Source organism: Ailuropoda melanoleuca, chromosome 11 (assembly GCF_002007445.2).
Source record: "Ailuropoda melanoleuca isolate Jingjing chromosome 11, ASM200744v2, whole genome shotgun sequence".
Lineage (NCBI taxonomy): Eukaryota > Metazoa > Chordata > Mammalia > Carnivora > Ursidae > Ailuropoda > Ailuropoda melanoleuca.
In genome coordinates, this window is record NC_048228.1 from 14905004 (window position 1) to 14919638 (window position 14635).

General features: G+C 40.8%; 1 protein-coding gene across 8 annotated transcripts in view; it reads right to left on the reverse strand.

Moving 5' to 3' along the window:
• Positions 1-14363, reverse strand: part of NDST3 (N-deacetylase and N-sulfotransferase 3) — a 190403-nt gene extending 176040 nt beyond the window's left edge. For 5 of the 8 annotated variants that reach the window (XM_002918488.4, XM_034671411.1, XM_034671412.1 and 2 more), the window contains exon 1: positions 14083-14363. The gene's annotated coding sequence lies outside the window, so the exon portion shown is untranslated. Of the gene's footprint in view, positions 1-4107; positions 4328-6795; positions 6986-13398; positions 13720-14082 lie in introns of those variants that run through there. The other 3 variants (XM_034671408.1, XM_034671407.1, XM_034671409.1) reach the window with 3 other exon arrangements.
• Positions 14364-14635: the final 272 nt, after the last annotated feature.

Here is a 14635-nt window from a genome sequence, read left to right on the forward strand (position 1 = left end):
CTATTTAGGATGGATATTAGGAACTTATTAAAGCTACCTTCTCCATTTCCTGGGATAAAATACTGAAAGATCTCCCTTTTCTATTAAACTCCTCAAGTTTCTTCCTGAAGCCAAGGGAATTCCAGCGCATGTCTCTGAGGGTAGGATTTGGTCTAAGATATTTAAATGGACACATTAAGATTCTCTAAGTTTTCTTTAAACCTTTTTTGACAGCACACTTTGCTGTGGCCAGATTCAGTCTCTGCTGTGGCCTCTCAAAAGTTACTGTTCCTACTGCAACCTCATCCACCAACTACTTCCCGTTCTCTGTATGTCTGTTAGCTTCGACAATCTCAAAAGGCACTGGACTGTTGCTGTCAGTCCTTCTGCGTGGGGTGGCCCTATAGCAGCTTCTGCTGAGCCCTTCACTGGTAGGGATCACCAGGAAGACAGGTACATGTGGAAAAATAAGCTTCTTCACACAGTTCCCCTGTGAAACCTTCTCAGATGGAGCTGACCTTCCAAATGTGGGAAGACCAGCAGTGACACATGGCCATTGTAGAAATGATATCTTCTTTGTAATGCCTGACACTATTGAAATTAAAATTCTGTTTATTGTCAGTCTGTCAGTATCTCTTGTCCAACTGTAAAACACTCTAAGAAGGTAGAGATAAGGCCTCTATCTCTGAGCCCCTAGTGCCAGCCACAGTCCAAATGACTATTTGTGGAATTAGTCGAATACAGTGGCATATTAACCTTACGGGCTAACTTGACACTTCTACTTTATTCGAATGTCACAACTTATTTTTAAGGCTATTTACCACTATGAGTATGATTATAATTATCTATACATTAGCTGGATTTAATATCTCTGTTTTACTTAATACTAAAGAATATAATTATACCATCCTAACATAGGATAAAAGAAGCCACTATGGTAGGTATTAAATCTTCACCCACCCAAAGATACCTATCAATTAATCATTCTGCCATCAGTCATCGGGTATTTGTTGAACACCCAGTTAGGGCTTAGAGCTGTATGAGGTGCAGGGGACACCACAGAGGTAATATTAAGAGTGATTCTTGTCTGTAGAAGCATGATCTCTGTTGGGGGAAATGACTTGTGAAACAGCAGCCAACACTATGTTGTACATGTTAGGTAGTGGTTTATGCTGTACAGACTATATTTGTTACAAGTTTCAAAACCAAGATTAATGATTAATTAAAGATTAATGGCATTTAGGAAAGCAGTTTCTAAGAGACATGGTACTTGAGGGGGACATAACATGATGGGCAAGATTTGGATATGAGGGCAGGATGAACATTTTAGGCAAAAATACCTGGCAAGGGGGGTGCCTGGCTGGCTCAGTCAGGAAAGCATGTGACTTGATCTTGGGGTTGTGAGTTCAAGCCCTACATTGGGGGGAGAGCTTACTTAAAATACCTGACAAAGTTGAAGAAATGAAATGGTTACAATATGTTTATCTGAGAGTGAGACTAACCTAATATGATACTATGTGTTGGGTTGAACATGGAAATAATATTTCATTCAAGGAGTCCTGCAGATTAATGAATGTCCTTGGAAGTGACTGTGAAGCATGAAGTGTGGACTTGGAAACAGACAGCGCTAGATGAATGTGAACAGAAGAGAGACAATGGAAGTCACATTTACAGGTGATTGGAGTCGCAGTGGCATCCAGAATGGGCAAACAGCAGTCATATGAACAGAGAGAGTATACACTACATTGTACAGAGTGAAGAAGGAGGTGGAGCCAGGACAGTCCTGCTTAAGGGGCTACTGCACAATCTAGGTGGGGAGTGGTGTGAGTCCGGACTAAGGTGGTTATCAGGGAGAATGAAAATGAAGAGAGACAGGAGAAAAAGAAAAAGGAAATGATTAGTGATAAATCATGCTTGGGGACTAGAAGAATAAAAGTGCCAGTAATAGAAACACCCAAGCTTAGAGTGGAAATTGGTATGAGCTAATGATGTTCACCTAAGGTTCAGAGAGGTGACTAAATGATGCATAGGGAGATAGCAAAATCACAATGTTCTACAAAATAGCTGGATGTTGACAAATAAAAAAGACAAGGAAACATTTGAAATTAATTGGTCATAGGCAAATCTGGATATGCGACACAAATTCAATTCCTCAGGAAAGCCTTTTCTGACCAAGTTTACCCCTCCCCCATTAGACCAGATCCCCAGATGATGTAATCTAATTATAATTACATTTGATTTCAGGCTTTTTATCACAACTCTTACTAAATATTATTAGCAACATTATTTGTTTAATGTCTCTCTTTCTTGTTAGACTGAAATTTCCAAGGGTATAGGGTTTGTGTCATTCCCAGTAATCTTTCAAACAAGAAACAGGATAAAAACATTTTTAAAGGCCAACAAGAGCAACAGGCAAACACTTCAGTATCATGATTATTGTATTCTTTTTTTTTTTTTTTTAAGATTTTATTTCTTTATTTTGAGGGTGAGGGAGTAAGAGAGAGAGAGAGCAGAAGCAGGGGGAGCAGCAGGCAGAGGGAGAGGGAGAAGCAGATTCCCCACCGAGCAGGGAGCCCAACATGGAACTCTATCCCAGGACCCTGGGATCATGAACTGAGCTGAAGGCAGACTCCCAATCGACTGAGCCACCCAAGTGCCCAATGATTGTATTCTTGAAGCGCTCTAACAAAAATACATTGAAAATTATAAACTTTTGTGTGGTCTGAAGAATTCTCTGAATGACTAAAGAACAGGCACAGTAGCCTGGATGTCAGAGAGTCTCCATGGACACAACTGTCTTTCCTACAAGCAGAGACTGACAGCTGTGCTTGCATTAGGACATCTATGATGAGGAATATGCTGAATGACCAAGGAAGTGTAAGTTAGATTAGAAAATCAGTAAATCATTTAGGCAGGCATTTTGGAAGAGCTGGAGCAGATACAGGAAAGTTGCAAGGTTGCGCTGGTTATAAACATCACCACTTCATCAGGATTCCTATAAGGCACACTGAAGGAAATAACATCATACGGGAAGGTACAGCAACAACAACAGCAACACAGCTAAATTAATGGACACTTACTACATGCCAGCGTGGTGTTGGGCCCTTTAAAAGCTAAGTAACTTGCCCAGGATGCCAAAGCTTATAGTGGTTGAACTGAAATTGGAACTTGACACACTGCAATGAAGATGCCATGCACCCCAGAAAGCAACTACAACATTTTTCTTTTTTTTTTTTTTTAAGATTTTATTTATTTATTTGACAGAGAGNGTCTTTCCTACAAGCAGACACAACTGTCTTTCCTACAAGCAGAGACTGACAGCTGTGCTTGCATTAGGACATCTATGATGAGGAATATGCTGAATGACCAAGGAAGTGTAAGTTAGATTAGAAAATCAGTAAATCATTTAGGCAGGCATTTTGGAAGAGCTGGAGCAGATACAGGAAAGTTGCAAGGTTGCGCTGGTTATAAACATCACCACTTCATCAGGATTCCTATAAGGCACACTGAAGGAAATAACATCATACGGGAAGGTACAGCAACAACAACAGCAACACAGCTAAATTAATGGACACTTACTACATGCCAGCGTGGTGTTGGGCCCTTTAAAAGCTAAGTAACTTGCCCAGGATGCCAAAGCTTATAGTGGTTGAACTGAAATTGGAACTTGACACACTGCAATGAAGATGCCATGCACCCCAGAAAGCAACTACAACATTTTTCTTTTTTTTTTTTTTTAAGATTTTATTTATTTATTTGACAGAGAGAGAGACAGCCAGCGAGAGAGGGAACACAAGCAGGGGGAGTGGGAGAGGAAGAAGCAGGCTCCTAGTGGAGAAGCCTGATGTGGGGCTCGATCCTAGAACGCCGGGATCACGCCCTGAGCTGAAGGCAGACGCTTAACAACTGCGCCACCCAGGCACCCCAGCTACAGCACTTTTCATTCTAGGAACATGTAGGAAATGGATAGGGGGTAGCTATTATCTTTATATGCTGCAGTTTCTGCATATGAAAATGGGGATACTTGTGATACCTATTAATAATAGGGTTTTAATGAGGATTATGAGGTAAACTATAAAAAGCTCTCAGAAAGTGTCTGGCACATAGAATGAATATACTAAATGTTACCTGTGATGATGAGGAGGAGAATGGTGGTGATGATGATGACGACGACGACGATGGAACTAACAGAGGAAATGGGAAATATCCTAATGATGGCCAATAAAAATTCACTAAGGACTTTGAAGGGACAGCTACAAGCATCCCAGTGTAAGCAGAGTTGTGGGCAGAGCAAGAAGTCCACCTTTGATGCAGGAAGCTAAAGTCAGAGCAGAGGAGGAGACTCAATCAGAGGCATAACCCAGCATCACGTCCATCCTTGGGCTTCTTCTCATTCCTCCCCAATACCCCAGATGAGCTCACATACTCACTGGCTTTCCCTACCATCTATGCTCCAATAAATTCCAAATGTTTATTTGTAACTCCAACCTCCTTCCTCTGAGCTCTAGGATTGCAAATTGAACTATCAACTTGATATAATAACAATAACTCACAGTAACTGTATTCTTCCTATTACATACCAGCCACTGTTTAGCTCCACTGGGTTCATGTCCCAAAAAAACTCAACCTGTCTAAAATGCAATGTGTGACCTACTCTCTAAAACCATCTTCATCTTCCCATGACCATGTAGTGGCTCATCCTTGACACCTTCTTTTCCCCTTAGCTCTGCTTATCTAAACAAACCCAAGTCCTCTCATTTTCATTTTCCAAAACTCACCTCACCTCTCCAGTATACTCTCTCCTAGGCAACGTCCCTCTCACTCGAACTACTGCAACAACTAGCCTCCTCATAAACACTCTGGGCTCCTTTTGTTCTTTCTCAGTCCAGCATCAAAGTGCAAATTGGATTGTTTCTTCCCAGCAGAAAATGTGTCCATGGCTGTCTATTTCACTTACTGATGAAAATGCAAATTCCTATACATGTCCTACGAGACACTGTGAGGAACGCTTCCCGCTCTTACATCTCAGGCCGGATTCAATGGTGTGTTCCCCTCTAAATTCCAGGTAAATGGGTCCTCTTTCAGTTCCCCAAAAGCAACCACCTTTTTTCTGACTCAGGGTCTTCTCACATGTTATCCTTTTTGGAAGGACTTCCAAACTTCTGGAAGTTTTCTCCCATGTCTTCATCTGGCTTCATCCTCTGAATCCCACGGCTCACAAAGCCTCCTTGATTCCCCAGATCTCTCAGGTCTCCTTTTTTACACATACTCACATCATCTACTTTACCTCTGTAGCACATTCCATAGGTATAATTAGTCATGCGGCTTTTTGTGTAATATGTCTCCAGAGATTGGAAACATCTGTAAGTACCTGTCCTATTCACCTCTATATTCTAGATACCAATACAGTGCTTGAAGTAAGAACATCCCACTGAGGGGCGCCTGGGTGGCACAGCGGTTAAGCGTCTGCCTTCAGCTCAGGGCGTGATCCCAGCGTTATGGGATCGAGCCCCACATCAGGCTCCTCCGCTAGGAGCCTGCTTCTTCCTCTCCCACTCCCCCTGCTTGTGTTCCCTCTCTCGCTGGCTGTTTCTATCTCTGTCGAATAAATAAATAAAATCTTTAAAAAAAAAAAAAAGAACATCCCACTGAATACTTGTTAAATGAGTGAAAAGAAAGCCTGTACTAAATTTTACNCAGAAGCAGGGGGAGCAGCAGGCAGAGGGAGAGGGAGAAGCAGATTCCCCACCGAGCAGGGAGCCCAACATGGAACTCTATCCCAGGACCCTGGGATCATGAACTGAGCTGAAGGCAGACTCCCAATCGACTGAGCCACCCAAGTGCCCAATGATTGTATTCTTGAAGCGCTCTAACAAAAATACATTGAAAATTATAAACTTTTGTGTGGTCTGAAGAATTCTCTGAATGACTAAAGAACAGGCACAGTAGCCTGGATGTCAGAGAGTCTCCATGGACACAACTGTCTTTCCTACAAGCAGAGACTGACAGCTGTGCTTGCATTAGGACATCTATGATGAGGAATATGCTGAATGACCAAGGAAGTGTAAGTTAGATTAGAAAATCAGTAAATCATTTAGGCAGGCATTTTGGAAGAGCTGGAGCAGATACAGGAAAGTTGCAAGGTTGCGCTGGTTATAAACATCACCACTTCATCAGGATTCCTATAAGGCACACTGAAGGAAATAACATCATACGGGAAGGTACAGCAACAACAACAGCAACACAGCTAAATTAATGGACACTTACTACATGCCAGCGTGGTGTTGGGCCCTTTAAAAGCTAAGTAACTTGCCCAGGATGCCAAAGCTTATAGTGGTTGAACTGAAATTGGAACTTGACACACTGCAATGAAGATGCCATGCACCCCAGAAAGCAACTACAACATTTTTCTTTTTTTTTTTTTTTAAGATTTTATTTATTTATTTGACAGAGAGAGAGACAGCCAGCGAGAGAGGGAACACAAGCAGGGGGAGTGGGAGAGGAAGAAGCAGGCTCCTAGTGGAGAAGCCTGATGTGGGGCTCGATCCTAGAACGCCGGGATCACGCCCTGAGCTGAAGGCAGACGCTTAACAACTGCGCCACCCAGGCACCCCAGCTACAGCACTTTTCATTCTAGGAACATGTAGGAAATGGATAGGGGGTAGCTATTATCTTTATATGCTGCAGTTTCTGCATATGAAAATGGGGATACTTGTGATACCTATTAATAATAGGGTTTTAATGAGGATTATGAGGTAAACTATAAAAAGCTCTCAGAAAGTGTCTGGCACATAGAATGAATATACTAAATGTTACCTGTGATGATGAGGAGGAGAATGGTGGTGATGATGATGACGACGACGACGATGGAACTAACAGAGGAAATGGGAAATATCCTAATGATGGCCAATAAAAATTCACTAAGGACTTTGAAGGGACAGCTACAAGCATCCCAGTGTAAGCAGAGTTGTGGGCAGAGCAAGAAGTCCACCTTTGATGCAGGAAGCTAAAGTCAGAGCAGAGGAGGAGACTCAATCAGAGGCATAACCCAGCATCACGTCCATCCTTGGGCTTCTTCTCATTCCTCCCCAATACCCCAGATGAGCTCACATACTCACTGGCTTTCCCTACCATCTATGCTCCAATAAATTCCAAATGTTTATTTGTAACTCCAACCTCCTTCCTCTGAGCTCTAGGATTGCAAATTGAACTATCAACTTGATATAATAACAATAACTCACAGTAACTGTATTCTTCCTATTACATACCAGCCACTGTTTAGCTCCACTGGGTTCATGTCCCAAAAAAACTCAACCTGTCTAAAATGCAATGTGTGACCTACTCTCTAAAACCATCTTCATCTTCCCATGACCATGTAGTGGCTCATCCTTGACACCTTCTTTTCCCCTTAGCTCTGCTTATCTAAACAAACCCAAGTCCTCTCATTTTCATTTTCCAAAACTCACCTCACCTCTCCAGTATACTCTCTCCTAGGCAACGTCCCTCTCACTCGAACTACTGCAACAACTAGCCTCCTCATAAACACTCTGGGCTCCTTTTGTTCTTTCTCAGTCCAGCATCAAAGTGCAAATTGGATTGTTTCTTCCCAGCAGAAAATGTGTCCATGGCTGTCTATTTCACTTACTGATGAAAATGCAAATTCCTATACATGTCCTACGAGACACTGTGAGGAACGCTTCCCGCTCTTACATCTCAGGCCGGATTCAATGGTGTGTTCCCCTCTAAATTCCAGGTAAATGGGTCCTCTTTCAGTTCCCCAAAAGCAACCACCTTTTTTCTGACTCAGGGTCTTCTCACATGTTATCCTTTTTGGAAGGACTTCCAAACTTCTGGAAGTTTTCTCCCATGTCTTCATCTGGCTTCATCCTCTGAATCCCACGGCTCACAAAGCCTCCTTGATTCCCCAGATCTCTCAGGTCTCCTTTTTTACACATACTCACATCATCTACTTTACCTCTGTAGCACATTCCATAGGTATAATTAGTCATGCGGCTTTTTGTGTAATATGTCTCCAGAGATTGGAAACATCTGTAAGTACCTGTCCTATTCACCTCTATATTCTAGATACCAATACAGTGCTTGAAGTAAGAACATCCCACTGAGGGGCGCCTGGGTGGCACAGCGGTTAAGCGTCTGCCTTCAGCTCAGGGCGTGATCCCAGCGTTATGGGATCGAGCCCCACATCAGGCTCCTCCGCTAGGAGCCTGCTTCTTCCTCTCCCACTCCCCCTGCTTGTGTTCCCTCTCTCGCTGGCTGTTTCTATCTCTGTCGAATAAATAAATAAAATCTTTAAAAAAAAAAAAAAGAACATCCCACTGAATACTTGTTAAATGAGTGAAAAGAAAGCCTGTACTAAATTTTACAACTAGCAGCTGCCTTCACAAATGAGGGCAGTGATTAAGGCAAACCATCTTCCATCAAACAGTCAAGGTGATAATATAAACACTGTGAATGGCAGTGACCACCTTGACAGCAGCCATAAGTCAGGCACATGCAGAAGGTGCCTTTCATTGAATCTTACTCAAATACCTATTTTTCCCATTCTGATATTTTTCAGCATTTGGCATGGCTAGAGTTGCTTTGTAACGCATGTGTTTTTAAAAAGGAAAACATCTGTTTTCCACCAAGGAAGCATTAGCCGTTATTTAATTATATACCATTAACAAAAGGCAGAGGGAGAAATTATATTTTGGAGTCATAAGCCATTCTGTATACATAGAGAAGAACTGAATATATACAAACATACATTTTGCAAAATATTGTCATATCTGCAAGGGGAAGCACCTCCTTGTCATTGTAACCTATCTTTTCTGTTCCACTAACACCCACTATCATCCCAAAGTAAAAATCAGTTTCTAAATGCAATAGAATCACGTTGAAATTGGCAGTACAAGAAATGTTGAAAAAAAGATTGCCATCTGGAAAATGAGTATTAATAACTAAAGAACTTCAGGTTCTAACATAAATGAAAGATATTTAAAAGATCTTGACAACATTCCCCTTTCACAAAATTAACTGTATTTTATAGTGTTGAAAAATGCATCGGGAGGCTTCAAATACATTACATGAATTTGCTAGAAGTAATTTAGTAGTATTAAAAATTGACAAAGAACATGTTCTTCTCTGGGAAGAAATGTGTGAAATTGTGTCATGTTAATTGAACCCTGCTGTGGTAGACAAGTCAGATGCTGATTTGCATGGAGTACGACCAAGAATACGCTCGGTCTGTAAAACTGTGGTTTTTCCTTGGGATGGATGGGCAAATAGCTGCACTTGGGGGCACTGGCTTTGTTTGATACATTAAATGGAAAAATGCCTTTCTGTTGCAATTTTCCCTCCTTTTTCGTATTTAGAAACTATCAAAGAAACAATGCTTTTTTTTTTTTTAACACCTCTCTCAGTGTTATGCCAGCTAGTGAAGCAAGACAAGAAAACTACCCCATCACTGCTTGCTGTTTGTTCTGCCTGTATGACTTAAAGGAGAAAATGTCTCCCAAATCCCCTTAAATTGAGCTACAATGTATGCATTAGTGTATGCCTACTAGCAGGGCCTTATGACTACACTGCCAATGCAGCTTTCAGGATCTAATAGAACCTCTGTCATTTTTTTTTCTTCTTCAGAGTCATGGGAACAAAAGTATTAACCTAATCTCTCCTTGGTTGCCTAGACCATAAGATGTAAAGTTAAAGATCAGTTTTTGGCTATGGTTTGGGCAGGTTATATGAACTAGAGAAGCTGAGGCAGCCAATCGGCAGAGAGGATGATGTAAAAAGAGCAGAGAGGAGCAATGAAGAAATATGACAGGGAGCCCCTAGAAATCTGAGGTCTTGTTCTATTATTCTCTATCCTATGGATGAATCAACAAAGAAGTCAGACAGATTCTTCCTCTGTTACCTTAGGCATCTTTTTGAACAAGTGACGTTCAACCCAATTGGACTATCATGGGAGAAGAAAGAAACTACCTAAACTGGACTGTATATACTTCCGTAGGGAAGGCACCACATGCAATGGTCCTGGGCACTGGTTTAAGCCTGACACAGTAATAGGTGCTGAGTAAATATCTCTTGAATGAATAAATGATCATTTCATATGTAGGAGTACATAAGGGTAGAAGTGGTGGAAATGACTGAAATGGTACATGAATTGCCTCTGTTATTTCAAGAGGCATATCAAGCACAAATACTTGAAAACTGATAGAGAGAAAATGTAATATGGTGGTTCAGGCCATGTGCATTAGAACCAAACTCAAATTGAATCCCATCTTTACCACTTGCAAGTATATGATCTTAGAAAGATAAGTAACCTCTCAGTGCCTCAATTTCCTCATTTGTGAAATGGAAATAATTAGAACATTTACCTCAGATAATCTTTTTGAAGATTATGTGAGCTAAAAATTAATACATGAGTGCTGAGAACAGTGCCTGGACAAAGTAACCATTCTATGAAGGTTAACTGTTATTTTAAAAATTTTCTTATCTATTACTAAATACCTAGACAACAGTACTAATCAACTAGTTTTGTATTATTCTTTAATTTTTTTCATGTCTATCTGTCCTATCTTTCAGAACAGTTTCTACAGTATTGAACAACAAAGAAGATAGGAAAGGATCTCTGAGACTGTCATTTTCCAGGTAAGGGACGAAGGCCCAGAGCTAACAAGGGAGTTGTCCAGGAGTATGTCTCTCATGGCAGAACCAGGCTTAAATTCATATCTAGCTGCAGGTTATTCTCAAATATTGTAACCAAAGAAAATAATTAAAAATGAAGTGTATGTAAATTGAGATGCTAAAATGTTTAGTGTGGGACTTCAACGCTTGATTTTTTAAACTCATGTTTGGCAATGGTAATCAAGAGTTATAGCTCTCAGTAATTTGTAGGAGTTTTTGTGAAATAATTTGTTATACACATTAATTGTAGAAAAACCTGAATTTTTCTCTAGTTATGCAACTTACAGAAAATTCATGAAGAGTGTTTAGAGTAACATGAAGGTCACTGTGACATCCCAGAACCTAAGGATATAGTTTTTGCTAAAAACAAACAAACAGACAAAAAACCCAACTGGTTTTCTACAACCAATTATTGGGTACTCTAAGAAAAAATTCAGTTATAAAACAATTTTGAGCATTGTTCAGACTAATTTTCATTATAATGTAAGCTGTTACTTTTGTGGTCTGGCAGCATCTTCTAAACTGGACAGGTGTTTAGAGTTCATGCCTGTCAGTGTGAATGCTTATCTTCAATAGCCACACCTCAGGAAAAGCAAACTTCCACTGTTTCTCCCTATTGTCTAAACTGTTAAGCAATTGTAAATCCAAGACATTCATTTAGTTGAGAATACTGTTTTTATCACCAATTCTTTTTTTTTTTTTTTAAGATTTTATTTATTTGTTTGACAGAGATAGAGACAGCCAGCGAGAGAGGGAACACAAGCAGGGGGAGTGGGAGAGGAAGAAGCAGGCTCATAGTGGAGGAGCCTGATGTGGGGCTCGATCCCATAACGCCAGGATCATGCCCTGAGCCGAAGGCAGACGCTTAACCGCTGTGCCACCCAGGCGCCCCTTTATCAACAATTCTATTTCTGTTTTTATAGGGCATACAAATCACAAAGTGTTTAAATATAGTTTTCTTTGAATATATTTTATACCTCAACAAGTAGATATTTAAGTTTAAAAGTTGGCACTAATTGTTAAAGAACAATTGAGACTCAACCAGGTTTCATGGAAGTCATGCAAGATTCCCTGAATTGAAAGAATAAATTGTAAATTTCTTTATGGTTTTAAAATTCTGAAACAGCAAGTTGACCCCTGAGTATTTAGATTTTAGCTAATAATAACTTCTTCAGTATTGAATTGAATATGTGTGAATATATATTCTATATGGTCCAGAAAAATGAACCTCAAATGCCTGGCTATCTCTTCTACTCTATTTTTTTTTTCAACAAACCTTTCAGTTACACCACAAATTACTCTAATACTTGCTGTGATCTTCAGAAATAATACCTTCCTCAAGAAAATGTACTGAAAGAGAAAGTATACTATAATTCAACTGAACTAAACTATAACAAATCTCTCTAGAAAGAGATAAAAGTTTTGTTTTATCTAAAACATTTCAGTAACCTAAGAGAATCTTTCATTCTAAAAACCATGAAGAAATTAATTCATTTGACCAGTTGAATAGTAATATTTACTTATACAAAGAGAGAAGCCTTCTGTTTTACCATTAGTACCGTAAAGAAAAGCAATAAGAATATGAGAGATGGTAGATACTGTGTTAACTGGAGAAAGAAAGAAAGAGCTGCTGTTAGGGCAAACCTTTTGATATGTTCGGTACTATTTTTCAAAAGAGTCTCCTTCAAATTTATTTTTGAAATCTCCTTCTCAAATACAATATTAATAGGAAGCTATAGTTGAAGAAAAAGGGGAAAATGCCCTTCAGCCGACTATCAGATGTTTGAGTTTGTACTACATATCATTCTGCTCTGTGGTGAACAGCATTGTTCAGTAGTTGATATTATGCTATTTTCTAAGGACAAAGAAAAAGTGGGTTGGAGATCAGTTTCACATGTATCTGAATATTTGATTTCTATTTTAATCTAATATGTAGATGCAGCTGTTACTTAGGAGTGATTTCCTTAAAACTCTTCCCAGATTACATATGTTGCTGTACTTCAGTGTGTTTATAAAGAATATGAATTCAATTTCAACTTTAAATGAGTTTGAAGCTTAAATAGTTTCCAGATATTAGAAGAACTAGTTGTAAGATGATCTAGGTAAACCTGTTAACAATGTTCACTTGGTTCTTTTGAGGGAAAAAAAGTGGGCATATTAAATACATGTTTTTAATGTATTTTCTTTTAGATACATGTATTTTCTTTTAATTTAAAGCTTCTATGTTCAATACATGAGCTGATTACGTCTTCCCAGTTGCATGTAATTTTATTAACTGCGTAATTTTAAATAATGTTTATAAAATGAATTGCATGAAATAGACTTGTTGAGGATTATTACTGTACAGATAGACAGGTAGTGATAGTTTAAATCTCTAACATTGCTTACAAATTTCTAGTCCATCAAGCAATACACATGTATTCTGTTTTAACAAATCTGCTGCAGAATAATTACAACTTGTTGGTGGAGATCTTAAACAATTATAAGGGATCATCTCCTTAATACTTCAGTTTTATTTAAGAGAAGCTTTAAAATTACCCCAGATTGATATTTCTGTGTCTCAATTTAATTAAAATGCTCTATTTCTTCTACAAGAATCAAGTGAGGCACTTGTTCAATCCTGAAATTCTTAGATTAATTGAAAACAAAGTTGCTATCTGTTACTAATAGCCCTTCTTACATTTATGAGTGAGCTATTAATGGATAGTGTAAATAAACAAATGCACTTACCTGGAATTAAAGTTGAAAGCACCGAAAATGCTTGAGAAAGTTTCGACAGATACAAAAGAAACCGAAATAACAGCATCCACTACCATCCGCTCAGGCTTTTTGGCTTCACAAGTGGCAGCAATACCAGTTCTGGCCCAGTCCCCTTGTGTTATGTAACATCTTATTAATATTAGCCATCAAACTGCTACCAAGCTGGTGAGGCACTAGAGGGCAAGAGTGTCACATGCAAGACCCGTCGCCAAGGGACAGGCTTTGGTACCACTTCGGGAAGACAGATGCTAACTAAGCTGATAAATAACACGGTGCCTGAACGCAACAGCGAACTTGTAATGTTCCTCAAAGAATATTTTAAATGCCAATTTTCTGACTAGCTGCAGAGTTAACAGGTTAATAAATATGCATAAGCAAATAACCATACCATGCAAAACTTTCGGGATTATATTTATAAACCTATAAACCTACAAACCTACAGTCATCCAGGAGGCTATTTTTTTTCATTGTCTAAATAAACTTATTTAAACATAAGAGGAAAGGCTAATTAAATAATAACTAGGGACGGTTTCAGGATCCCTTCAAACCGCGAGAAACTTGATCGAGAGTGCCACCTCTGGAGTCCGCATTCCCAGTCGCCAGGGTTGGGTTTCTGGGGGAGGACCTGCCCCGTCCGTCATCCAGGGTGATTACCTCGGGCTGCAGCCGTCCGCGGGATCCTCCTTCCCGGGGTGCTCGGCCTCAGCGACTCCCCGGGGCAGCCCCGCGGTCCGGGCGGCGTTTGCAGGGGACTCGGTGCGAGGAATCGGGCGTGGGCGACGCGGACGGCCCTTCCCTCGCCCTCCCGGGGACCCCGCGGACGTCGCCGATGGGCGACTCGGGCTGGTCCGGAGCGCAGGCGGCGCCCGGCTGGCAGCGGCGGCGGGGCGAGCGCGGCGGGCGCGCCGGGGACTCGTGCGCTCGTTCCGACGCGCACCGCGNGGGTCTGCCCTGAGGATCTGCCAGTCCCCGGCTCGGCTTGGTGACCCCAGGCGTCCCGCCCCGGCCGGCGCGTTCCGACGGCCGCCGCTGGCGGAGGGTGGAGGCCGGCAAGGATGAGACTGGTCGCGCCGCCTAGGAAGTGGGTGCATCGTCCCCTCTGGTCTTGCTCCTGCTGGTGACACGACCTGGCAGCGTGTGGTGGGCGGCTTCCAGGTTGTAAATCAGAGTTGCCTCTGTTTGCCAGCTTTCTGAAAGGCCATGTGTT